This window comes from Motacilla alba, chromosome 2, assembly GCF_015832195.1.
Source record: "Motacilla alba alba isolate MOTALB_02 chromosome 2, Motacilla_alba_V1.0_pri, whole genome shotgun sequence".
NCBI lineage: Eukaryota > Metazoa > Chordata > Aves > Passeriformes > Motacillidae > Motacilla > Motacilla alba.
The window spans coordinates 60,943,054-60,969,601 of record NC_052017.1 but is presented as its reverse complement, the minus strand read 5'-3'; the positions used below and the strand labels follow the sequence as shown (position 1 = coordinate 60,969,601).

The 26,548-nt window shown below is 37.1% G+C and overlaps 1 protein-coding gene across 3 annotated transcripts in view; it reads left to right on the top strand.

Moving 5' to 3' along the window:
* CDKAL1 (CDK5 regulatory subunit associated protein 1 like 1) overlaps nt 1-26,548 on the top strand; it is a 379,654-nt gene that overhangs the window by 304,132 nt on the left and 48,974 nt on the right. The window lies entirely within an intron of this gene.

Here is a 26,548-nt window from a genome sequence, read left to right as displayed (position 1 = left end):
TTTCATGGCCATACTTCTGACCAAGCTGTTCCCAGTGCTGAATTACAGCTCTCTAATAAATCAACAAGTCATCTTGAGTAATTTTGCTGTGGCCTCCCAGATACAGAACTCCCACCTTATTTTGCCTGAATCACTGTAACTAAAGTTCACCTCAGAGACATTATGGAAGTAAAAAATTAAAGTCTTGCCAACAGGCATAGTCAGTATCTTCTCCTAAGCTGTTCACAAAAGCCTGGATCCTCGAGCTCAGAAGAGGCCTTCCCTATGTATACTGCTCCCTGGTGTTCTCATTACCCACCTTCCAGCTTGGAATAGCAGCATCACTGTACACACACAGCACACATACCCATAGCACATCACCATGCACACACAGCACAGCAGCACACCATACTTGTGGAAGCTGGAGCCACCCAACGCACTCTTGATAACAAAGGTCTGCAAAAGGACAGTTGCTCATAGCAGCATTCTGAAAAGGATCCTCTGGGCTTTGTCAGATATGAGCAAGATATTCTGTGTTACAGAATACGAGATGTTCTGCATTGTATTTCAAAACATTGAGGGAAAGGAAAAATATATATGGCAATGTCTTCCTGAGAATGTAAAAATCATTGATATTGTCATTCAAACACTGGGGTGTGGTGTCAAGGGGTGAGATCAGGGCCTGTCGGATGGTTGATAGAAATCCCTAACAAGTGAAATATTTTTATGGTAGATCTCTTTTCATCTCCTTCCAAGTTTGTGTATGCCACCTCAGGAAAGCAGCCCACAACAACTTGTCATACAGATTACTGGTGCTTTCAACTTTCAGTAAGCAGCTCAATATGCAGAAACATTGTATTACCATATTTTCTGAAACGCAAGGCCTGCCTTTTCAGCTGAACAACTCCAGTCAATCTTATCTTAGTCCATGCAGGTTTAATGAATCCGCTTCCTGAAGTCAGTGCAGTCAATTAATTCTGTAGAAATAGGCCTTGTGTTGCTGTAGTGATGCTGCCTGTGCTCTTATGGCCACTGTGGTTTTTGTTTCATTTTCAATAGGGAGGATGGAGGAATTTGAATTTTAGTTATGTTCTTTCTTAGTTTTATTGTCACTCCCTGTGTTGAAAGAAATGTTAGTAGTAAGTAAATACTCTAAGATCTGTTGTTTTACCTGCTTCTATATGCATATTCCATTCTTTATAAAGCTTTCCAGTAACAAATCAGCAAATGGAATGACTTTTAATTAACTCCTTTCCAGGAATATTTAATATACTCTATCTGGGTTTGCTCTTGTTCTGGTTAACAATTTTGTATCAGAAGCTAATGTAAAATTATTTTAGGATGTTTGGATTTGGAAAACAGATACCATTGGTACTTATTTTTAAGATTTCTATATTTTTGTATTTAAAAATCCACAGCATTTGAATGTATTCAATATAATAATCTGGAAAGTATACATGCAAAGATTTTCTTATTTATTACAAAGGATTCTCTCTTCCTTGAAACTACATACAGGCTTTTGGTGCTTTTAAACCAGCTGCTTTATAAATACTGTCTTTGGCTACTTCCTTTTCTTGGAATGTGAGTGGTTTGAAGGAGGGGGAAGCTCCGTATGGATTGGATTCTGAGGGTATTGTAGCATAGGAGAAATGGTTGGCAACTGTGCACGCTGTGCAAGCTCAGTGTCTCTGGTAAGAAATTAGGTCTGTACATCAAAACACTTTGGGGAAGTACGGAAAGCAAAACTACTTACCGTAAAACCTTTGTAATGCCTCATGTCTAAATCAAAGTAATGCAGTTATTCATATTGAAATAGGATAATGTAATTGCCAAGAAAGTATTTTGTCTTTAGTGGTAGATAATATGCCATTTATCACATACATATGTGTCATTTCTGTGGGGAATGCTCTCCAACTATCTTTCGAAAGAGCTCTGCTGGGCCTTGGTTTTTTGTTTTCCTTTACCTGATTCTGAGAACATAATTTCACAAAAAGAAAAACACAGAGCCAATGAAAGGAGAAAGTTAATTGCCAGTATCTGTGTGTGTATTGTTGTAGCAGGTGTGATTTTTGAGGAACAGTCTCCTCTTTGACAATCTTTCAAAATCCCAGTTCCACAGATATACTTGAAATGAGGTATCAGCATATTTTTTCTGGAAAGTAAGATAGCTTTTGATTCTAAGCTAAAGCCTATAAATCATCCAGAATCAAAAATTGCTAGCAGCTTATTTGTGGGGGGCAAAAGGAATTTACATCTCATAGGAAAAATAACAGGCAAGTGAGGATGTATGAGTGTATGGAGAAGACTTGGCTGACATGTATTTGTGTGTCTAAGTCAAATACCAGTCCAAAGTTATTGTTCTGCTGTATTTCCTCAGCAGTGAACAACAAAGTGACAACTGCTGTAGTACTCAGGCACCATCTGTCTTGTGAACCCTGCCATTCTGTTCTTGCCTGAATATGATAAATTTTACCTTATTTTCCCAAGAAAATAAAAATAGTATTTAATCTACAGTTCAAAAGCTGGATCAATTCCAAGTGAGGCCCTGTTAGGAGTGATATCCCTTGTCTCTGGGGGTGTAAATTTGGGCTTACACCTAACTGTGTGTATATAAATATTGCAGATTTATTGCTGCTTGTGCTGTGCTATGCCACAAATTCAAGTCTGTATACAAACATGCTATATAACAACAAATCTTTTTAACAATCACAGTAATTTGTATCCACAATCAAGTAATTATTTTACATCTGAAGACTTTAAAGGTATTCTAATGGTCAGGGTACAGGGGGAGGGATTAAGGTGGATTTCTGTTTGGTTTTGTATTTTAAACACTTCACTGGTGGTATGTTGTGAGAAGTGCCTTTTAGGTATTTTTTAAAATTTTAATTTCAGCATGGTGAGATTTGAAATTGCTGGATAATTTTTCAAATGCAACCTTCCACTTTCTTCCATATAAACAAGATTCATTTAGGAAGGATTTTTTTTCCCAGAATTTATAGTGAAATAGTGTTTATAAGACTGTCTTACTGCTGCTTTTTCCACTGTCAAACATTTTCATTATCTTCGGTTGTGTTAAGGTGTAACTGTACTCGTGGTCTCAGCCTGTGAATTATTATGCTGCACCACTTGCACAGTTAAATTGGGCAGCAGCAGAAGTACCTGAAAGCCAGCTGGCTCCATGCACAGCTTTGTCCTACGAGGGGCCTAATGAATAGGCACTTAAAAATTGTAACCAAAGATCTGCACATGTCTGCAGAAACTTGAAGCACCTGCTTCATTTTTTAATTTAAGTGTTTTTATAAAGTCTGCATATCGTAATCTTTCAGAGATACAGGATCTCCAGCATTAATTAAAAATTATACTGTGCCTTGAGAAAAGGTGACCTCATGTAAAAGACTAAATTATTTTCAAACACTCTGTTTTAAGAAAGCGATATCCACACTGCAAGCATTTGCAGTGAGCACGCATAATGAGAGCAGTGTGTGAAGCCATGAATCCAAATTGCTTGGATTTATGTACCAAATGACAGCAAACTGTATCTTAAAAACTGAACATAAGCTATCTTATGAAATTCGAAAATGCAGCATAATTATCTACATGACTTCTATCAGTTACTTATAATTTTTTGTCTGGAAATTTTGTGAGTATATTTTCATCCTGAAAATGTCTGTTTGGTATCATTGGTTTTTTTTTTTTTAACACAAGTGAAAGAAATTCTTTATTTTTTCTGTAAATATAAAAATATTGTAAGGATTTAATACAGGAAATTATGAGGGAGCAGATTGTTTTGAAGGATAAGAAGATGTCTTCTCAGATGTGATTTTCTCGCTCTGCATGCTCAATTGTGTATTTGCAATAGGTGCTGTTCCCAGTGGAGCAGGGAGGGTGAGAGAGAGGTGGAGATGGTGCAGGGCTGTTTCTGGGTATCCGTAAGAAGGTCTGACAGTGATCAGCTGGGAAAAATAGCTACTTTTATAAAACAGAATTAAAAGAGGGATAGAGATAATGAGTAAATCTTTCAGCCCTTCAGATGATGAGAACCCCACATTCATGCACCTTGGGGCAGAGCTCAGCTGTTTTTTCACAGCATGCTGCACACATCCTTACCATGGAAAAGTTTCCCTCTGGGGTCCAGAAAAAAATTGCTCCTTGAATACAATTGGATCTCCTGTTCTAAAAAACCACAAAAGGTATTGCTTCTTTTTGCTTTAAAGTTTTTCCTTTAAAGTGTTCTACAGATTAGAACTTGTGCCTGTGTATGTTATATGCTCTCTCTGCTCTCGCTGAAATATTCCAGGTACAGGAAACCTAGAAAAAAGTTCTAATGATGAAAGGAGTAATGTTGCAAATGCAGTCAGTTAAACATTTAAATAAAAAAAAAATTAGTCAATGGCCCCTCTCCTCAAAAAGTGATGGGAATGAGGAAATGCCCTTGTAAATGGTGTGCCTCATATAAACGCTGTTTATGAATACCAAGGTGAATGTGCCTTCAGATATACCTCAGGAGACTTATATATGAGAAAAACAGCAAGTGAAGAAACAAATGCTTAAGGAAAGAAAAAACAGTTCTACCAGACTCACTGTCTGCTTCACTTGGAGGAAAGACATAAATTTTGTTTACCATATAACAGTGAAAAATGTGTGATGAATGTAGCAACTGTAAAACCTTCATTGTTCCCTCAGCTAAAACAAACAGAATGTGTAATTAGTTGGCTGCTTCTGCCTAATCCTAAATCCCAAGAAGGTTTGAATCATCGTCTACCTGTTTTTTACAGTCATATTTCAGTTGTTTCAAGTCATGTCCATGTTTGCGTGCACCAAACCTCTCAAAGCAGAAGAGAACAGTTAACACTGCCCTGGCATGCTGCTCTTAGATAGTTAAAGGGGAGCTTCCTGCTTGTGTTTCATTGACTTAAAGCCATACCAGTGATTGTCAAATGTTTATAGTATTTTTTTCACAGCCTTCAACTTTGTACATTTGGTTTTATAGATGAATCTCAGTACTAATTTTATTTTATGGGAGTTTTTTATTATTTATTCTTGCTTGATGAGGCAATTAATCTATTTAAATTTGTATCTTCTGAAGTAAAATTTACTTCAGTTAGCTGTAGTACACAAGGTTAAAATGTTTTGGTTTTATGTTTGCAAGGTCAAATTAAATATAAAGCTGTTTTGTGGATGCACAGTAAATTATTGATTTTATTTCTGCATCAGAATGAAAGTTTGGATTAGAATGAAAAGAAACTAAAATCTTGCTTTATCTGGGAAGACTCTTGAATGAGATAGTACATTTAGAGATATTGCTTGGGGTTTTTGTCTTTTTAGATAAAACTTCATGAAAGTCTATTTTCCTCTTTTGTACCTTTTTGTCCAAGTTTAACTGTTGTATGTTTTAATGAGTAGCTGGACATCTGCTGCCTCAGAAAAGCCCAAGGTGGTTCACTGGCCTTTCATAAACCTCATGCAAAGAATATTAGAACACATTGTTTTCCCAAATGCAGTGTCATGGAAGAGGAAGTTCATTGAAGTCATCTATCAAATGTCAAATATGCAGGTCAAAGCAATAGTTCTCAGTTTGGTCACAGTTGTCTGAAAGCCTCAGGTAAATGCCACTCTGGAGTTGCAGATCACATGTAGAAAACACGTGCAGTAGTCCCACAATTTCCCTGCATTTCTACAGGAAGAGAATCTTGGACGCAGACTAGGGGAAGTCAGTCAAAGCCAGTGGAGTTCATGGCTGTAGCACTGGTGTTAAATAAGCCTCATTCTGGTCAGGCCATGTGCCTTGTGCCATTTTGAAAGACTCTCTGGGTAAAGATGACTTCAGAGTTTGTAGAGACAGTCTGTATGCAGAGATAATGTCCTTTATTAGACAGATTGCTACTGTTAAAAAAATTCTCAGGCTGTTGGAAGCTCTTCTGTTACTCCCAACTGTATCAGCTGATATTAATTTATTTTTAAAAAGATAGTTCACCCTATGAAGTTTGCTGGTTTTGTATCCTCAGATCATTAAGGCTATACTACCACTATTTCAAAATCAACAAAATGATAGGTTATTTCCACCCTTTTTTTCCCCCCTAACTTTATTTTCTGAGTCATCTTGGATTTCCTGAGCTACCTTATAACTCAAGATGGCAGAACTGAATTTTCAGGGAACAAGGAGGGTTCTCTGATTCCTATATTGCTACCTCCTTATGAAGTAGCAAATTGCAACAAACACAATCAACTTCAGAATGTTTAGTAGCTTTATTTTTTTCTTTCAATTGCTTTTCGTAGTAGTGTAAGGAAGAAGTACTGCACCTGTGCCTGGCAAGGTGGAAGAGAGGCAGTACAGAACTTGTGCAAGGCTGAGGTTGGGCAGTGGGTCAGATAGTTCAGAAGGTGGCATAACCAGAAGGAAACATTTAGAAGCAAGTGGAAACAGAAGCATTAACCAAAGGAAGCATGTTAATTTGGTATTTTCTCGAAGGGATATTTGGATAATGTTTATTTGATTAGTACTGTGATTTATAGATGTAACTGGCACTTTTTTCCTGACTGGAAGCGACTCTATCTCTTGTCATACACAGCATCTCCTATAATCAAGTACAATTAAGCTGGGCTCAGATTTGCATATTTGAAGTTGTATGAGCTTATTCAAGCCAACAAAAAGAGGTCTGTCTTGCTAGGCTAGACCATTATTTGAGCTAATCTGCCTGCTTGTGTACAGTAATGTTTTGCATACAGCTCTAAGAGATATGTGCAGCTGGGTGGCATAGTTCTGAATTATTGGAATGATTCATGGCACTGGTTTCCGTGCAGTCACCTTTTTCCTTTTTTAACAAATGAATACAGCCTCAACTCAGTAGAAATCCAGGCTTTCTTTGCACTGCAGCAGAAGTATTGTTTGTTCTTTATAGCAAAGATCAAAGGATTTTTTTCTTTTGTAAATAGCTGCAGGAACCACAGATCATAATTCATTGAAATTGCTTCCCCTCGTTTTTAATCTTAGAACTATACTGTTGTGGAGTATTTATTGTTTTACTATGGAATCTAGATGTCACTGGCTGCAGTTATGTTGATTCAGTATGGCCTTTTGTGTATGTTTTTTCTGAGCTACAAATGATTGCATTTAATTAAAACACACACGTTGGACCAGATGCTCCTTTAAATGGAAAAAAACTCCTAATACAGGCAAGGAAGCCTCCCCATAATTCTGTGCAGGGCATTTTCCTCCAGGGAAAATGTTTGGAATGGGAAAGGGTGGTATAAATACATATATTCTAAAACCTAAGAGGTACTAAAAATGCTTCCTGTAGTTTTAGCAGCCCCCTTCCAGACTCCTGTAAAAATGTCTGCTTCCCCCATGGAGTAGGGTCTGTCTGTGCCAAGGAAGAATCCCAACACTGTTGTGCTGACAGCAGCCTTGTCATGGTGTCTGTTGAAGTAATAGATGCAGGTAGTTAGAATATAATGTAAATAATCCTTATTTGTCATTCCTGGACGTCTTCTGCAGCCTGGCATTTCTCTCTCCATCACCATGCACATGCAGCATGTGTCCTGTAAATCCCTGTGGGCCTTCTAATTTCTCTGTTGCAGGTAAGGAAGGAAAAAATTAAATTTTCCTTAGGATAAACTTCTTGCTTTGAATCCAGTTTCCAAGTAATCTCTTGTCAACTCCTCTCATATTTTATTTCTCATCTAGCCTCTTTATCTTTTGCATTTTTGTGCTAAAACAGACATTTCTGCTGTCCAAACTCCCCCTGTTTTATTTGCAGAAGTTATGTTTAAGGAAGGAATAAGAGAAATGCTTTTCCTCCCGCAGGTTATTCCCATGCTTTAGTGCCAATAATACCCTCCTACACTCCCGTTTTATGTGAAATTATCGTGTTGGCATTGGGTCAAGGAAGAAAGAAACTTTCAAATGTGGGGTGGGTGGTAGCGGATGCAGTTTTTAAATAGTCTTCCCCCAGTTTGGAAAAGGTACTAGCATGTACATTGGAGGATATGTACCAGCCTAGAAAACAGGTCTGTTATTTAAATCATATTGAAAAAATATGGAAACAACTTGGCTTGATTTATCTTTTCTCTTTCTTTGGAGTGGAAACCACGTTTTATCTTAGGTGTGTTCTCTTACACTTGCCAACGTCTGAAACTGTAAAGGTGAATGTTTAGGGTGATTATTTAGGACAAACAGTGCTTTACTTGGGTTTCAAAAGAGATTTCTTAGCAGATCACATGCAAAATATTTAAAAGGAGTTGGAGGAGGGACCTGTCCTTAAATATATATTACAGATATACATGCTTTCCCCCTTGTTTCCACAAATAATACACATAAGTGTGATAATCCTAACATAGCTTAATCTTTTGGTGGCCTGCACTCCTTGCAGGAGAGCAGTGAGAGTGAGAATCCCACAATTCTGTCTGCTGGAGGCTTCCCTTAAGTTTCCCATCTCTTTCATCTACCTCACCTTGAAAGCTTCCTTGTACCCTGCTGGAGTAGAGGATAAGAGAGAAGAGGAAGAAAGAAGTGAGGCAATGGAAATAAAATCCTGCACCAGAAGATTGCTTTCAAAAATGTACTGCTGGGCTTCCAGGACCCTGCAGCCTCACTTGTGTCTCTCCAGCATTGGTCTCTCTCTTACTGTTTTGCTTCCTGTATTAACAGTCTGTATTTGTTGCTGTCTGCATCCATCTAAAAAAGAAAGGGGGCTTACTTTTTTTATCCATCCAGTTCTTGCAAGGCCCAAGAATGAAGCAAATTCATCAGCTATTCTTCCCTGTTGACTTGGTCAGGGCTTTTTCTACTAACAGTAAAACAATGAGGTGAATTCTGTAGAACTATTGGGCCTTTGGTCCAGGTGTATCTAGGGCATTGTGTGTTTGTTTAAAATGATTGCAGTAGTACCCTACATAGTGGGATTTCAATGAAGATGGTTATTGATGGTGTGGTGGTGGGATGGTATTAATGTCCTTCCAATCATGTTTCTTACAAGTTATATTTGCTTAAGAGTTCAGACAGCCATTGGTTACTCAGTGCTGTTCTGCTGCCCAAGATGACTTGAACCTTGAGAGCTGAGTCAGATTTACATATTCTTTATCTTAAGGTCTTGCCCTGACTACAAAAAGTTATCATCTGAAGGTCTGAACTCAGTTCTTCCATGTTCTTTGTCAGTTGATGTCAGCATGCAGAACACTACGGTGGTAGATACATCAAGTGCAAGGGACTGAAACAATCATATCGTAAAAATAATTTTTCTAAATAAAAAGGATTGCTTGAATTGGTAAGAGAGCTGGTGCTGGAAGAGTCAAAAGTCAGGCTTCCCCACTGCAGTTTGGTTCAGGAAAAGTGAATTTATTACAATAGTCACATCTCATTTTTATTGTATACTTTCAGGAATTATTTTGATAGTCAGCAGTACTGAACTGCTGTAAAACAAGCCAAGAAACTATTGAAGCTCTTCTTTTGTAACCTTTGGGCAAATGCTGTATAACTCTTATGCCTGGCACAGCTGCGTTTGCAGATCCATGAAATCAAGTTTTTTTTCTGAGGTGAAGTATGCTATTGTTTTTTATTTGCAACATCAACAGGGGCAGTTGTTTAATAGGTGAAATTTGCAAGTTAGAATAACATGCCATTTTACCATTGTTTTCTTTTGATTGTTATTTCTGTTGCCTGTGTAATATGGGGCTGACAGTACAGACAGCAGGAACTCTCAATTAGCCTTGAGGTCAAGCATCTAGATTAAAAATCTTGACACATCCCTGTATTGTTTCACCCCAATCTTAAAAGGGTGTTCCTTTCTCATCTGTGTTTAGCACCTTGTTTCTTCTAGGGGACATGTAAAGATAATTTTATTTTACAGCACTATCAAATTTGGTTCATAATGCCCCTAGAAGACTTCTTTCTTTGGGGTGCAAAGTCATCATTTTATTAAGCTATGTGCTTGGAAGTTAATTTTGTTGCTGTATTACACCAGTGAGAACTAGCCTTTCTGCTGCTGTATGAAGTCACCCCAGGACAATGACGGACGAAGCTTCATTCTGAGCAGATGTTAAAATGGTTGAGGTGGCTAATGGACATCTGAAGGCCTGTGTTTAGTTTACTAAATATGTGTAAAATATTTTTCTCACATCTCCCTTCTGATATGTCTCAGTAAGTTTGAGTCTCCTGAGGTAGCGTTCTGCATCTAAGATTCTGCTTGCCCACCTGCTGGGTAAAGTAGCTTTGGACTTTGTTTAGGATTCTCATGCTTTTTTTTTCCCCATTACCACCATTCTCAGAGCATGAGTGGGAATATGATTCTGTGTTTATTACAGTGTATTTTCATTGTTTTTGGCAAACCTAGAACATAACAACACTGTGTGGGTTTGGGTCGGTTTGTTTTTTGGTTTTTTTAAGACCTGAGAAAATGCGATCTCTTTCTTTTAAAAAGATTAATATTTTTAACCTGATACTAAAGTTTAAACAGGGCATTTCAGCTGCTAGTTGAGTGAATTAATTGTGGGGTGAATGAAGACTGCACAGGAGATTACTGTTATGTTTTTTTTGCCCTTTGAAAGAGAAGTGTTTCTGGAATGCATTAGAAAGCAGCAGGTATCTGTGAACATCCCTGTACAGCTTTGTAGCTCTCTCTAGTCCATTATTGCCATATTCACACATGGAGAAAGTGCAGCACATAACTTGAAATTACTTTCTGAAGGGAAAAACACTAAGGGAATTGCTCTGACACATGAAGGCTTTTCTTGGACAAAACCCCCCACATTCCAACAGGAATCCAATAGGATTCCAGCAAGATTTAAAGGAACTACACTGAGGGGATGAGTCCTTATTTTGTATGTAGAAATGTGTTCTAATCGCATCTTCCAGAGGGTTTTATCCCATTATTCTACTTCTTTGCAATGTAGTGTTAATGATTGAAATACTACATGGTTTACCCATGTGTGCTCTCTCACTTGTTGGCACCTTTTTGATGGGTTTTTTGTTTTGTTTTGTTTTGTTTTTGTACAGGGTAAAAAGAATTAATCTACTCTCAGGAAATACCTGAATAACCAGTGTTCCAAAATACTTATTTTATGAGAGTTACAGGAGGAATTGAAGATGTTATATGTGGGATTGATTTGATATGATTCAAAGTCTAGAAGGATCAGAACATTGCTAGTACCATTATTTTCATAAAACGATTCTCATATTTTTAACAAAATCTGTTCAATTAATTTATTCTTCTTGTGTAAGGTCATCTAGACAGGTCTGTTAAATTTAATAGCTGTTTCATGATTAAGGGAGAGTAGGAAGTTCTTAATTGAGGAACAGATAAAAAGCAAACTAATTAACTCCAAATGCATTTCTTTAGCAGTATCCAAACAGCCATTTCCAAGATGAACTTGGGTTACTCATCTTTTGAGCTTTTAATCATATTTTTAGATTGCATTTTTACACCATCTCTACTACAAAAATGACTGTAATTTCTGTCACAGTTGGAAGCATCAGTTAATAAATGTTTTTGATTTTGATCTAGGGAGGTGTTTGAATTGAGGGGGAAAATATTCTTAAACTAATTGGGATAATTTGCAGCAAATTGAAAGAGAGTGCAGTGGAAATGTTTTACTCCTATTTCCACCTGGTTTTCTTCCAACTATGAGCTTGTTCTTTTTTTTAAATTTAAATACTGTCCAAAATAAAGCCCTTGCCCTAGCCCTCTGGTCTTCTGTAAATTGCCCCATGTATTGGGAAGCCACTAGTAGTGGATCCATGCTCTCTCACTCTATTTGTGAAATACTTAGCCATAGGATCACAGAATGATTTGTCTTTCTGGACTGCAAGTGCACATTACTGGATCATGTTGAGCTTCTCATCCAGCAGCACCCCCAAATCCTTCTCAGCAGGCTGCTCTTGATATCTTCATCCTCAACTTGTGCTGATACTGGGGGCTGTGCCAACTCAGGTGCCTTGCCCTTGATTTTCTTAAACCTCATGAGATTCTCATGGGCCCACTTCTCAAGCTTGTCCAGGTCCTTGTGGTTTTATAGTAGATCTAGGCTTTGTAGAAAAAAGGGGAAAGAGAGAAAAACTATCTTCATAAGTTGTTTGCAATGGTAAATTTTAATCCCAGGGCTGGTTTTTATGTTGCTGGTCAAAGGACTCTTTCATGTAACAATAATTATTGTAAAATATGGGTATTTTGGAAGGTTATCAGGTATGCCTATTATATTCTTAATGTATATGTGTATATATTTTACTCTTGCTTGAATGACAAACTGCTCTGTTCTTTATAGTTGAAGCAATAAAGTTTGATTAATAGAGAAAAAAACAGCCAGGGTCATCTGCCAAAGCCTATTTTTTTGTGTTCATAAATAAAATAATTTGGTGACCATTATGTAACTGCGCTACTGTGAAACCTCTCAGTTACATTTCACAATGATAATTTTAGTCATATGGATTTCTCAGAACAGTATTTCTCTTTTCTTTTTTAATCCTGCAGATCATTTGTCATCTTAAACCTGTGCGAAACAGTGTACAAAGCCCACTCTAAGGATTCTGATAAGAGTCAGACCTTAAGGAAAAAAATATTTTTTTATACTTGGGCCTCCTTTGTACCACATGCAGAGAGACTTGACTCTTAGATACTTCTGTTCACGTGGCTGCTAAGTGATACCTTGTGGGTTCTTGGTAGTCCATAGGCACTGCTTAGAAATGTTGAATTAAACTGAAAATAAAGGAGGAGAATTCTAACATCTGTTACATCTGTAACATGTATTTTAAGACCCTGAAAAGTGTTTTCATTCATTCATCCTTTCTGATCTGTGGTGAAGACAAGCCTTTTAAGAAGCAGTTAAGCATGTAAAGATCCTTGGGAATAAGTTCTGAGTCTGTGTTTTGGTGTTCCTAAAGCTTTAGTTGATGGGAATATTGGCACTTGATGAATGAATGATGCATATTCATATACATCTTCTGTAAAAGCTCTTCATTTTTAAGGCTACTTCTTGGTTCTTTGAGTAGCTGTGTAGGTGACTGTTTTCTTTAGCTGGCAAGGTGAGCTCCCTGGCTCTGTCTGAAGAAGCAGCTGGCTCCAGGAATGCAGTATCTCTTGCGACTACATACATCTACAGCCACACAGGGTCACAGTTACCAAGTTTCCCTATATTGCGTTTACCATTTAAGTTGTTTTGCTTCAATGGCAGTGGCGTATTTCGTTGCCTCAGCCATAAACCTGCTTTTTATGGCCTGTTTCCTCTTGTTCCCCAGTAAAATTGTGTCATGTCAGAGCACTGAGGTGGAATTTGCAGTATTTGCCAATGATTTTCCAGGATGGACAGCATGGCTGCTGTGCTGCAGAACAGTCTACTGGCTTAAAAGCATTGGATTTGATTGCATAAATGTGAGAGGTGTTAATTAATGCAGTGTTAATGGTGAGAAATCTAGTCTGCAAAAGAAGACATCACAGAAGTAATGTCTTTCTTACCATAAAATGGGGATTATATTGTCTATATTCCAATGATGTACAAGATGTAAATCACATAAGCAAGAATTTAGAAAGATTTGAAGTTAAAAACAGCTGTGTTAATATTTCCTGTATGTGTGTGTACATACCCTGGGAACATCAGAACTTCATAGAGTACAGTGACCATAGGAATATTTTTGCAGATTTATATGCTGGACTGAAAATGGGATCATAATTCCAGTTGTGTCTCTGAAGCTTCTCAGTGTTCTCAAATTATGATTTGCATTCTCTTCAGTCTTTATTTTTTGTTTCACTTCTGTACATTACGAAAGTGAATCTCAGTTGTGTGAGGTTAGTTGGAAAAGCTTGTCTACGCATTGAGGTGCTTTTACATTCATTAGCATGTTCAGTTTGTAAATAAATCAGCAAGCCAAAATCTGTACAATGCCAGCCGGTGTACAACTATGACTATGTGAGGGGGCAGAGAGGTAACTTTTGGTTCCTGAGTTACTCACTTTCTAGTAGGTGCAGGATTCCCCAAACCTGCTTAAAGGTGAGCATGTTTCTCTAATGAAAAAATGAAGTAGGTTATACTGGCCAGTTAGTGCTTTCAGGAATTCTTCACGAATCTTGCAAGTTCTATTCATGTGTCAACAGATTTATGTCTTTTGGAGAGATACAAGTTATTCTTTTAGGGACCATATTCAACACTAAATCTGTAAGTTTGGAATAAGTATGATGAGTTAAATCTTTTCAGGAATATCACAGATATAAAATAGGGACATTAATCACAAGCTTACAGATTAGTAACAGCAGTTACAAACTGGTTAACTTCACTTTTCTGAAGATTAAAAGAAAAAGCAACAAAAAACCCCAAACCCAGCACTTTAAAACTCTGCTGTTGACAGCATAAATTTCTATTGAAGGAATGCACTGACATTTGTTAGTGTCACATACTCCATCCATCATAGTCCTAAAAAAAAAAAAAAAGAGCTGTATCCCCACATCCACACATCTCAGTTATTGATTTGTCAGTGACACAATGAGCACAGTAAGGTTTTGTCACCTTTACTCCCCTCTGTTTTGTATATGGCTATTTTTAAAATTATTTTTTAAATTGTATTGAATGCCTTGCAAGTATGGGATTAAGGGAAAAATTTCTAAATTTTCCTGGTGATGGCTTTCTGTTTGTTTGTTTTAGAGTGGATTTTTTTTCCAAGCATGTTTCAGGCCAGTGCTTCCGTCGCTTAAAGAATGAGCATGTGACTGACAGGATACTGTTTGGGAAGTGATGTGCAGTCTCAGAGTAATATGACATTTTATGAGCAGCTTGACTGTTTTCATTACCTGGATTTATACTTTTATTTCTGTGCACTAAAGAATAAGTGAGCAAGGCAGCTGTGGGAAATAGAAAAGCTGTCAGGATGAAGTTGATAGGACAGCCTTGAAATCATGCCATTGTGTCTAATAGGACATTATGGCTGTTATCTTTAATCCTTTAAGTATAAAAACCTGATCAAGCAGTTTGATCATTAGATTGGTATTAGTATTAGTTGGCTGCAACTTTGAAAACTTTGTGTGATTTCAGCAAGGAAGTAAATGGTGATATAAATTAAATTAAACACAGGCATAAGGAATTAAAAGATAGTAAGTAGTTTGTGGTGATTTATTTTACTGTTAATGGGGGGGAAAACAGTTCTGCATTAGCATAGCACTAAAGAGCTAGGACAAGGAAAGCTGCTTCTGGAAGAAATACAACGTTTGAGACACCAAGTGCTTGTTTGGTGGGTTTTTTAATTAGGAATTACTATAACATCAGTATAAATTGCAATGCTCTATCAGCAGCAAGTATCTTCTGAGGAGTAAGAACTAAATTTAATATAAGTATTATCATTTCAATTGCAGCAAGGCCAATCAGTGGTCACAGGACATCCTTATTAACACAGAGAGTATAAAAATCTCCTTCAGTGCTTTGAAAACCATGGTAACATTTTTGATTAAAGGATGCATAAAACAAAATTTAGTGGAATATTAATGAAAGTTAAAAAGGAAAGCCTTGTGCTTACCAAAAAGCAGCATTTTCTGTAATTTTAATTCCAAACAAAACCTGCTAAAATACAGTATTCTGTGATGGAAGTGAACATTATTTGTTTACAACTTATGGAAAAAGGCATCTTATGAAGAAAGTTGTTTCCATCTCCCTATGCTATTGTGGCAAAAAAAAAACAGGTGCAGAAAAGAGGGTAAGCAGGCAAAAAAGTTTTTTGCATAATGGTGCTGACAGTAGGTCTGCCTCTAGCAGGTAACTATGGGAGGAAATTTTTGTTTGCTTTGCTATGCTTAACTCTCCCATCTTATCCTACAGCTGTACCAGGTACTTATAGTACAGAAATTGGGTGAATATTCCCTCTGAGTGAAAGTGAAATAAAATTAAATTTTAATTGCTCATGAGCTGTTTTTGTCATGGGGTTACAGCCATTGCAGATTTATTCAGAGACATCAAAGAGCAGTGCAAACCTCTGAGCAAGATACATCTTCCATTCTCATTTAAGTCTATTGTGGAACACTTCAGGTGCCAGCATAGCTAATGTCTCACTGGATGTGGGAAAAAAAGCATCATGATCTTAGGAAAAATGATTTATGTAAAGCTGGCAGGTTAATCAAAGAAGAGCAGCAAGGTATTACAAAAACAGTTACAAATTACAAAACAAGCAATTACAATAACTAGCAACCAATCTAGTGAAAAAGAAATGGTTAAAAGGTCTTACAAGTGTGTGTATGATATTGATAAGAGTCATAGCTGGGCAAGCATCTATGGGTGATGTGATGATATTTCTCTGCTCAGACCTTTGTATATCACACACAAATTTTGAATGTGGTATCTGATAATTTTAAAGGATTTCTTATGCTTTGGAGTACAGAGCTTTGTTATTTCAGTCGGCATTGGAAGGGAAAAGGTAGAACATATTGAGGTACTGATACCTAATTAGCAGATAAACATCTCACCTCTGTAGCTGCCTGTAGAGAAAAGACCTGATTGATAGCAGTTATTAACACCTTCATGACCTGAAGATGAGTGCTTGGTGGAAAGCTTGTGTTTTTCCCTGATGTGTCATTTTGTCCACTTTCACCCAGATTGTGCCTTGTTTACATCTTCTGGTAGAGCAACTCTCACACTCAGCTCTGTTCGTTACTTCAGTATTTTTTTAATGATGGTTCCTTAGAAGAGAAGAAACAAAACAATGATTTTTGGGAGAAGGAAGAAAACAGATAATATCTTTGGAAAGGTAGAGCTTTAAGCAGAGAATGGATGCAAAAATATCAGGAAGTGAAGGTAAAAGCAGATTACATGTGATTTCTAGTAAGAAAGAATAATAGAAATAATATTCTTAAATGGAAGTCTGGAATTGTACAAGGAGAGCTTGTACAAAAAAATGCCAAATACAAGAAATTTCTTTTATGTACAATGAATTTGGCCAACAGAAACATACCTTTTCTCTTTTGCTTCCCCAGTACATCTATACAGACAACATATATAAACACAAACATACATTTCTTACTGAAACTATGTCCCATGTGTCATCATGCATTAAATTACTTGCTCAGAAACATTTAGGTTGCACAACTTTGTGGCTGCTTCTTATTAAAACTTGTTTCTTCAGGGCTGGTCAATCTTTTAATCTAACAAGCATATGGACATCGTAAAGGTTCCAAATGCCAGACTCTTTATGTAAGTAGTATACAAGCCCAGGCAAAGTAATAAATGGCTGTCTCTATTTCACAGCTTCATTTCCTCTACCACTGTTGGGTGAAGAATCACATTGTTGAACTCAGAGTTAATTCCCCTATGTATTCATTGCTCTTCCTGTCATGGATTATGTCCTTATCTCGTCCAATTTTTACCCGTTGATTTTATCTGTATTTGATCTGATCCTATAGATATGCCTTTGCCAAGAAAGTATGACCCATTCTTCCTCTTCCTTGCATAAACTTCATTTCTTTTAGTTCATGTGCATTCTTTCTATGTCTTTTGGATGCCTTGAGGTAGAAGATCCAGCTGTAGCACGTAGGCTTTTTTCTCCTTTTAAGTGTAGTCCAATACCCCAGACTTCTTCCTCTTCAGGCAAGCTTGGCTGGCCAGTTTTTCCAACTTCCTACTGTTTCACCAAGCTTCCACTTGAATGAGTAGCCTTCAAGGTTTAGTGAATCTCCATTTTATGAGAGATGTATAAAAAGAGCCCTGACACCACATGCCTGACTCTGGTGTTCACTGGTGCAGCAAGTTCATTGCCTCTACTGGGTTTTGTACATTGTACAAGGTCTGATTTCCTGAATCAGCAAGACCAAGTTCATGGTTGCCTGACAGCTTTTGCTCCTACTCTCTTGTACATTTGAATTACACTTACATGATCTCGTGTTATCATATGTGCTGCAAAGCATGCACAGTACTCACCGAACAATGAACTATTTCCATTAAGTTTTTATCATCCTCCTTCTGCATGTGGCCTCCTACCTATTTCTAATTGGCATCAGCCATCTCTGCATTCACAAGTTTTTCACAAGGACTTGTGAAGTACTGAAAAAGCACTGCTCTAACATCAGGGATCTGAAGTACAGGGAAATGATAACCAAACCTTACAGAAGTGCCTTAGCTCACTGCCTCAGAGCAGAAATCTCTCTTATAGGTGCCTAAATCCTGCTTTTTGCAGAATTTATTTGCATATGTATGAAGTAGTATTTTATAAATTAAAGAGAATGTAAAGTTCAGTCACAAATGAGTTCTTTAAAAGTAAGTTCATAAATGGTATTTATTTCCTTACAAAAATAAAAGCGAGTCACAAGGGCATTTGACAGGGAATCAGTCATTCAGAAGGAAAAAAATGTTTGACTGCTGAGTTGGCAGAAAATGAGATAGTGTTTTTATTCATCTGTGAAACTTCAGTGATATCTGAATAAGGTCTTTAATGCTTAGCAAATAAAAAATCTTACTAGCACTCAGCACCATTTATCTCTGCTGCTGTTTTGACCTAGGGAAGAGAAAATCCTCAGCAGAAAATTACAAATGACTCTGTCATTCTAATTCAACCCTGAAGTAGTATTCATAGTGTGAATTACGTAACTTTTGAATATTTGATTTTGGCTTCCTAGTACAATTAAGCAGTTTTAGGTAACCAAGCAGTCTCTGAGAGTCATATGCTTTATGAAGTGGTAAAAGTAACATATCCTTCCATCTATTTATATCCAGCTGTTCTTTGTATTAAAAAAAAATTAAAAAAAACTAAAAATTGAAGAAGCTGTTTAAGAATATTTGTCACTTAAGAAAGCTCTAAAATATTTCTCAATTCCTAAGTTTGAATATACTATATAAATTTTGAAGGTTGGCATTGGACCACTCAAGTAAAATATTAGGTCTCTGAGGGGGGTACTGTAGCCATGTTTCTTATCTCTTTATCTAATTTATATATATACATATATACTGCATGTAGTAAGTATGAAGGTTTTTGTTTATTTTTCAACTATTTATAAAAAGTACAGGAAAAACATTTAAAAACTTTAAATGGTTGACCATTTTGCAGAATCCCACTAAAACTTTATTTGCAAGCAGTTACTGAAAGGGAAACGTGGGAATGTATACGTTCCATATAGAAAGCAGACCCTGTTCTTCTCCTTGAGTGATAAGTAGGAAGGGACATAGCCCTAGCTAGAATATTAATCTTATGAGTAATTTCTCCATCCCTGGAAATTTGGAACTAAGGTGATGAAAGAAACATCTCTAGAAAATTATTCTTCTTGTGTTGACAACACCTCAAGATGTTCCTGATAAATGAAGTGTAAAATTTATTTTCAAATACCATTTTTCTCAGAGTGCTCTGAAATATTTTATTTCCCTTAGGATACTGGCTTTGACCTTAAAGCAAGTGCTGAAATTTGAAAATTCTGGCAAGCTTCTTCAGCAAAGAGTGAATAACAAGGGGGTCTTTCTTCAGGGAGAACTGAGACTAAGAGTTGTGGGTTATTAGTAATTATAAATATATGTTGAGAAACATATTGCCAATTAATTTGTTATATTTTCCTGTCAATTGAGTTTAATGTTTATTGCCAAATATTTAATAATCGGAAAGGTAGGAGTCTGTATCCAAGGTGCAGTTGTGAATTTTGATTTTACCAATTTCCAACTTTTTAAACGGAGGCAAGAGTTTAGCTAGTATGACCTCCAATGAAAGCCAATGTACTAATGACAATGTTCTGCAGACAGAGCTGTTTCTTGTGACTGTACTGCTAGATGTTTATAATGTGGAAGAGAGATTAAAGTTGCCATTTACCTGGTCCTGCAAAATTCCTGCAAGGAATTAATGTTCCAAGTCTGGCCACTTAGGTAACAGCTGGTGTCAGTTCTATTTTGCTGAATTCATTGAAGTGACAGTGGTTTGTCTCCTTTTTTGTCCTGCTTTATGACAATATAAGTTTAATTATTTTATGTGCCTCTTTAGAGGATAGGTGTGATAACATTGGTTTGCACTGCATGATTTTCATTTTCTCTTAGAATATATGAAGAGTCTTTGAGATTAAATGCACACTATGGTATAAGCAGGTATTAAAATACTAAAAATATTAAAATCAGTATGTTAAACAAGAAGGAAATTGTCTTTAACTTTCTGTATTACAAGAGAAAATTCAAACATCAGTAAATATTCTAGGTATCAAATGCAGTACACAAAGGCCAGTCGAAATATTCAATAGATGATCCTTGCCTATTGAGTATTTATTTGCAGGAGCATATGCAGTCCCATTAGACTTGCAAAAAAAATCTTTTTTCAGCTCTAAAATTACCCGTGGTGCTCATTATTTTTTCAAGTGTGATGTAAATCTGGGGCTCTCAATTCTTCTGTCATTTGGATTGCAGAGAGACAGTTTCCGTGCATGTTTACCCACAGCTCCCCTGCATGTGGAATATCATTAAATAACTGCTTAGAAAGGATGGACTGGACCCAACAGGCGTGGGTTAACAACTTGTTATTTATGGAAAGTACTCCAGCAGTGTGGTTTTCTTGTGAGTCTGCCTATGTGCCAATAATAGGGGCCAATTTCCAGAGAAACATAACGCTGCTCATATATTCTTTCGTGAGCACAGAGATGCTGAACTGCCACAATGATGTATGAAACTGGGGCTTTACACAGATTTAAAAACATATGCAGCAGTTAGAAAGCTACTTTTATAAATCTGATTGCTGGAGGATGGAGGACGAAAAGATGTTTTTGTGTAGGCTTGCTGGTTTTTATCGGGCTTTAATTTTTTGTTTTGTTTTGCAGTGGCAATGCAACAGTGGTAAAATAAAATTACTAAAAATTGATCAGAAACATTGATTGTTTCAGTCTGCAGAGTATATGATCTGCACACGAATCCTCTTAAAAGCTGATTGCTGGAAAAAGGGCTTTAAAAAAATAAAAGAGAGCATGTGGATTATTTCTTCTGCATTCACAGAAAGGTTCCTTTTTCTTGGTTTCACACAACCACACTCTATTCAGTGAAGTAATTGCGGTCCCCTTATCTCACATCCCAAGCTAAGTTCAGCGTCTGGAAAAGCTTAAGAACTCAATGCATCAAATTATCCTGCTCAAACTGTTGTTTATTGCAGGCCATTTTGTCCTGTCATCTCCATGACTGAACGTCAAAGCTTTTCTTTCTGTTGCCTTCAGCTCCCAGCATCTGCAGTGATCCGATATGCTACCCTTGCATCACATGGGAACTGGGGGCACCATCAAACGGGCGACATTCAGGTGGCAAAGCTGGGAGCTGCAGGCCTGGGGAACCTCTGGGGCTGCCTGGCAGCAGTGCCTTCCGTTTTCAGGCACTCACACACTGACTGGGTTTCTCAAACCTTCTGACTTCTCACGTGATGGGTGGCTCTTGCCTGTCTTTTCTCGTTTACTAAATTGTTCCAGAGTGTAATGGTGTGAAACTTCATGGCATTGCTAGGTGTGGACCATTATTATTTCCTCTCTCTCCTCAGGTTTACATAGTGGTTTCCCCTGGATGATAAAAACTTTTTTTGCACATGTGCACAAAGCTACAGAGAATTGTGGCAAATGTATGTGAGATGTGGAGGTGGGGAATCCAGTCACAGGATTCTCAGTTCTAAAGTGTTCAGTTTTACTCTATTGCCTATTCTACCTGTTTTATTTTTCCAGGTGATATTAATTGTAGTGTTTATGCTGTCATACAGTCCTACTTCAAGCTGAGACTCACCAGTGGGAATCCAGTGCTGCAGTTTTCTACTGTTGTAGCTTTATAATGTGATGAAATATACTTTGGGTACATGCTTTTGAAAAAATACTGTACTTCACATTTGTACAGAATTTGTCTGTATGCACATGCCCAGTTTTAACAGTATAATCCTCTCCGTTTTAAGGCGTTCTGCTATAAAAATGTCCTGAAACTTAAAGACATAAATGCATTCAAGCATCTTACAGGATCATAAGTTGTCACTAAACCATCTTCTTCAGACATTTTGACTCATTCGGACTCCAACTTATCCTCCTTCCACTGGCCCTTTAGGAAGCTTGCATCCTGAATGCTGGCTCTTCAAAGCACTACTGTTCCTCTGTAAGTGTTAATCCCCCCACCACCACCATGTCTGTGGTTTTTGCATGTGAAATGCTGTGATATGTTGAATCTCAGATAGTCCATAACAGGTGACTTCTTGTAGTGAATGCATCTTGCCCACTCCCAGCTCCTTGATGTGGAGGGAATCTTAGAGAGGCAGCGCTGATGCTGTGCCAGCCCTGCCCAGAGGTAACCAAAACACAGGAGTGTTATCAGCACCTTTCCAGCTACCAAAGCAAAGCACAACACTGTGAGGGCTGCTGAGGGAAAATGAACTCCAGCTTAGCCAGACCTAATACACTTCTCTAGATTTCAATAACCTGTGGCTTCAGGGATTTACCAAGATATTCTTGGGTTTGCAAACGAGGACAGCATGGCTGAATTTGAAGTTTCAAAATATACTGCTCTATTAGAACCATGTTGTTTGTTGACCATTGTTTTGTGATTTTTGTCATAATATTTTTTTGTAAAATTTTTTGTCCTAAAAATAACTGAGAGCTGAATGAGTTTGTTCTTCAGCATAGATTGATTTAGAAATGTATAGTGTTGATCTTACTAACGTTGATAAAGGGAGTTATCCAAAGAGTGATATCTGTAACACACCATACTGTACGGTAGTTATCTACTTAGTATAAGAAAGTAGCATTTTATTTAGAAAGTAGAATCGAAAGAATTACCTTAAAATTTGTCTGACAGTATACAGTATGACTGTAGAGTCTGATTTACAAAGATATTGTGCTTATGTGTTCAGCACATCAAAAAAAAGTTTATGTTTCAAATTGCCTCTTCATTTGCAGCACGATGAAGTTGGGCTTCAAGTTGGAGATCCAAGTTCAGAGTTTAATATCAGAGGTTCTCTTATCACAATCTGACTGGATATTCCATTAGTATAGCAGTTTCAGAGCTGCCAAAGATTTGTTTTCTTCCGTTTGCCATTTGGACACCTTAGACATCATCGGTACGGGAAGTGCATTATAGAAAATAATTCAACAAATGTAATGTTTTGTTTATTAATTTTAGGACTCTGTAACCTCAAATAAACAGAGGTTAGAACACTGAGGAAGAGTGCATTTCACAGTTAAATGTGTATCACTCTAAAAAGTAGCTAAGTAAATTTGACGTATACTAATAATTCCTTTTTTCTATATTCATAAAAATTAAACTTGGCGCTCTTATACTGTGAAATTCTGAAGAGTATCAAATAACACCAGACAAAAAAAAAGTACAGGTGGTAACTTTTGATATTCAGAACTATCTGATATTCTGAGGATTTCATTGTTTGTGTGTGAGTAGAGAATCCAGAGCTCTAAATTGTTTGCTGCCAAGGTAAGATTTGCTTTTGCTGCTTTTTTATCTATTAAGGATCCTTAGTAAGGAAGCCAATTGAAAAATTTAAGCAAAACATAGCTTGCTAGCAGCACAAAAAATAAACCAGCAATAATAAAGCAAGCAAAAATAAACAATATAATTCATGAGATATCATGTAAAGAATACCAGGACCTGATGTCCCACAGCATATGCTCTATTTAACTGAAAAAGTTAAATTTCTACCTAAATCCACTTTATCACTGATTGTTGCCTGATCTGTGAACAACGCAGCCAACACATCAGGTGCTGTGTTTATGAATGATGGGTGTTTGTGCAGATGTTCAGTGTCCTGGCTCTAACTTATTAGTTGTGTTTGTTGCATGGAGGAGAAATATCTGGGGGATGAGAAGTCCACTCACGTGTACAGGCTTTTTGTAAAAACCCCCTGGGCTGGAAGAAGGAACTTGTGTTTCACACATGCTGTTGAGTCTGATGTAGCAGCTCCATTCCTGTGTTAAGGTGACTGAATTTGCACAGCATGCAGGAGGGGGAGAAGGACCCTGAGTAAAGCTCACACAAAAATCCTGATGCAGTTGTCCTCCTTTCTTGCAGCTTTTGATCCTTAAAGGATAATGTGCTTTTACTGCCTTTTTGTTTATTTTCTTAGGGTGGTTTTTGGTTTTTTTCTTTCACTGGAGATTGCGTATGGTATGTGAATTATCTTGAAGAGAGATTGGTCTTACAATACTATATGATAGATAAATGGTGATGATGGAAGAATTACACATTCAGGGTGGGATTTAAAGTGCATGTCTGTGTGTGCATTTTTGTGTGTGTGTGTATGCCAGAGCAAATTCAAATTATGAATGATCAGTGGTACACACACACACACACACGTGTCAGTTCAGAGAAGAATGTAGCTCAAAAGAAAAATATTTTTCATTTGTAAAAATGGCTATTTATAAATTTGGCATTTGAAAAATGCAACTCTGACATTGCTTTCTATGTATTAGGTTGTATAATATATCACCTAGGACCTGAGTAAATCTATAACAACTGCATTTGTTGTCATACAGCAAAAGATGGAGGGAGAAAATTTCTTAACTTTAGGGTTAAAGGAAAGTATCTTTTCATTTAAAAGCAAAATCAAGTATGAAACATCTTCTTTGCTAGTTGAACATACAAATGCAGATGTCTACCCTGACTTCAAAGCGTCCAATAGGAGAAATGGGAATTTGCAGAGATAGATTAATGATTTTTTACTTGAAATAATTTTGATGGGGTCTTGCTTCACTCTTTATTTCATCAGACTTCTTCAGGTCCTGGCCAGTCATGCTTTTTGGTTTGGTAGGTTGCAATCAAAACAGGTAGTAGGTGTTTCCTATAGGATGATGAAGGGCAACCTAATGATTATTAATAAAACTCTGTGGTATATTGAGCACTGCTGAAAGGTAGCATGATAAATAGCATCTGGCTGACAAGAGAAACTACAAATTATTGCATGTGGTTTATGCCAGTATGTCAGTTTTCCACGTACTGAGTAGTAGTTTGGAAAGGGAAAAGAGCAATTCACATATATATGTAAAATCTGAATCTAATCCAGGATATCACATTATTCTGCACAGCCACACGCTCTGTCTGTTAACTATTAGTAGTGAACAATTTCCATCAATATTATCTCTGAAGGATCCAGTTGCCTTGCAAACTCTAGCAAATTAATTTGTTGCGAGGATGCCTGTACAGCTTTGTTGAAAGTATCTGTTTGTTTTAATTGAAAATACCTACTCCAGCAGTGTGAATATGCTTGGCATGGCTCTCTAATAAACAACTTCTCTTTGTTTCATTTGCTGTATTTCTGAAATCTGAGCCTGAGGAGGTACATATATTCTTCACAGATCTTAATTCTTTGGGAGAATGACAGGGGTTCATCAAACTTTGATCTCCAAGGTTTCAAGCAGTTTGAAACCAGCTGCTGCTGAGTTCTATTAAAGGCAGAGGGGTTGGATCAATCCAACAAAATACATGTTGACTTGAAAGAGAGGTTATCAACTCTGCTTACATTTAAGGTTAAAGATGAGGGTGAACTGTGAACATAAACTGACAGGGACATGTCTTGTTTAGACACAAATTGAACTGAAATGCAAGGGCATGAATAAAGAAATATAAAAGATTTCTTTTTGGTTCATTGCTGAGGCTAAATGATCTTTGCTTTCAGATAGACTCCCTGAAGTTATATGTTAGTTTGATCACTCAGAAATGTAATTAAGAGAGAAATCAAGCACTGCTAAGATTTGGGGGTATTTTTGTTACCATGTCTCTTTCTACTTCAAAGTGGGAATTTTTCCAGTGCCTTCAAAGTAAGTGGATTTTTTAGTACAATTTACATATTCTAAAAATATTTCTAGTCACTGTAGCTTGAGATTAAATAGTCTAAAAGCACTGTTTTAAAAGGTAGAAAATAACTTCATTGTTTATCTCTAAAAAGGCTTGTTGGGACACAGGTTTTGGGTAGTGAGACACAGAAATTGTTCAATATTTCAGGATGGCAAACTACTGTACAATTCTGTTGGGCACATTCACTACAGAGCAAGCGTCCTTCGATGCAGATATTGCCTGTGCTTAGTACCTGTGGTGTCAAAAGCCTGAGAAGCTGTATCTGGGCTTTCTTAAATTTTAGATGTTTATTCTCAGTTTAGTCACAGCCTCTCCATCTGTAAAATGACATGAATGGCAATGTAGTGTTGGTGCTAGTGCTAATGCTTTTTTAGATATTTGAATTGCAAGCAAGGCACAAGTTCCAAAATAATCCTTTATTTATTTGTCATCTGGGCCAGAGGACAGTTTGTGAGTGCTGAGTTGGCAAGAGTAAACACAGGCAATTGTAGCTTAAGTAGCTTTCCAAGAGCGGCTGCAGTCTTTTGCCAACTAAAGATTACTGTTGTAACTAAAGATTACTGTTAGTTACTCCCTAAAGTATGCAGATGTATCTTGGGGATACAGCTGGGTTGTCAGCTGGGACAGAGGATTTGTGCCAAAGGTGACTCTTGCAAGTATTTCCAATAAGGTTTCAGTGAATCCAAACTGAATTCTAGCTGCTAGACAGCTTAAACCTCTTGTTCTCTGAGACCTGGCTGATGTCAAAGACGAAAATTATATTAAACTGGATCTTCACTTTGCCCCCAAAATCTAGAAAGTTGACTTTTGCAGCTGCCAATGAGCAAATTAGCATTAGAAA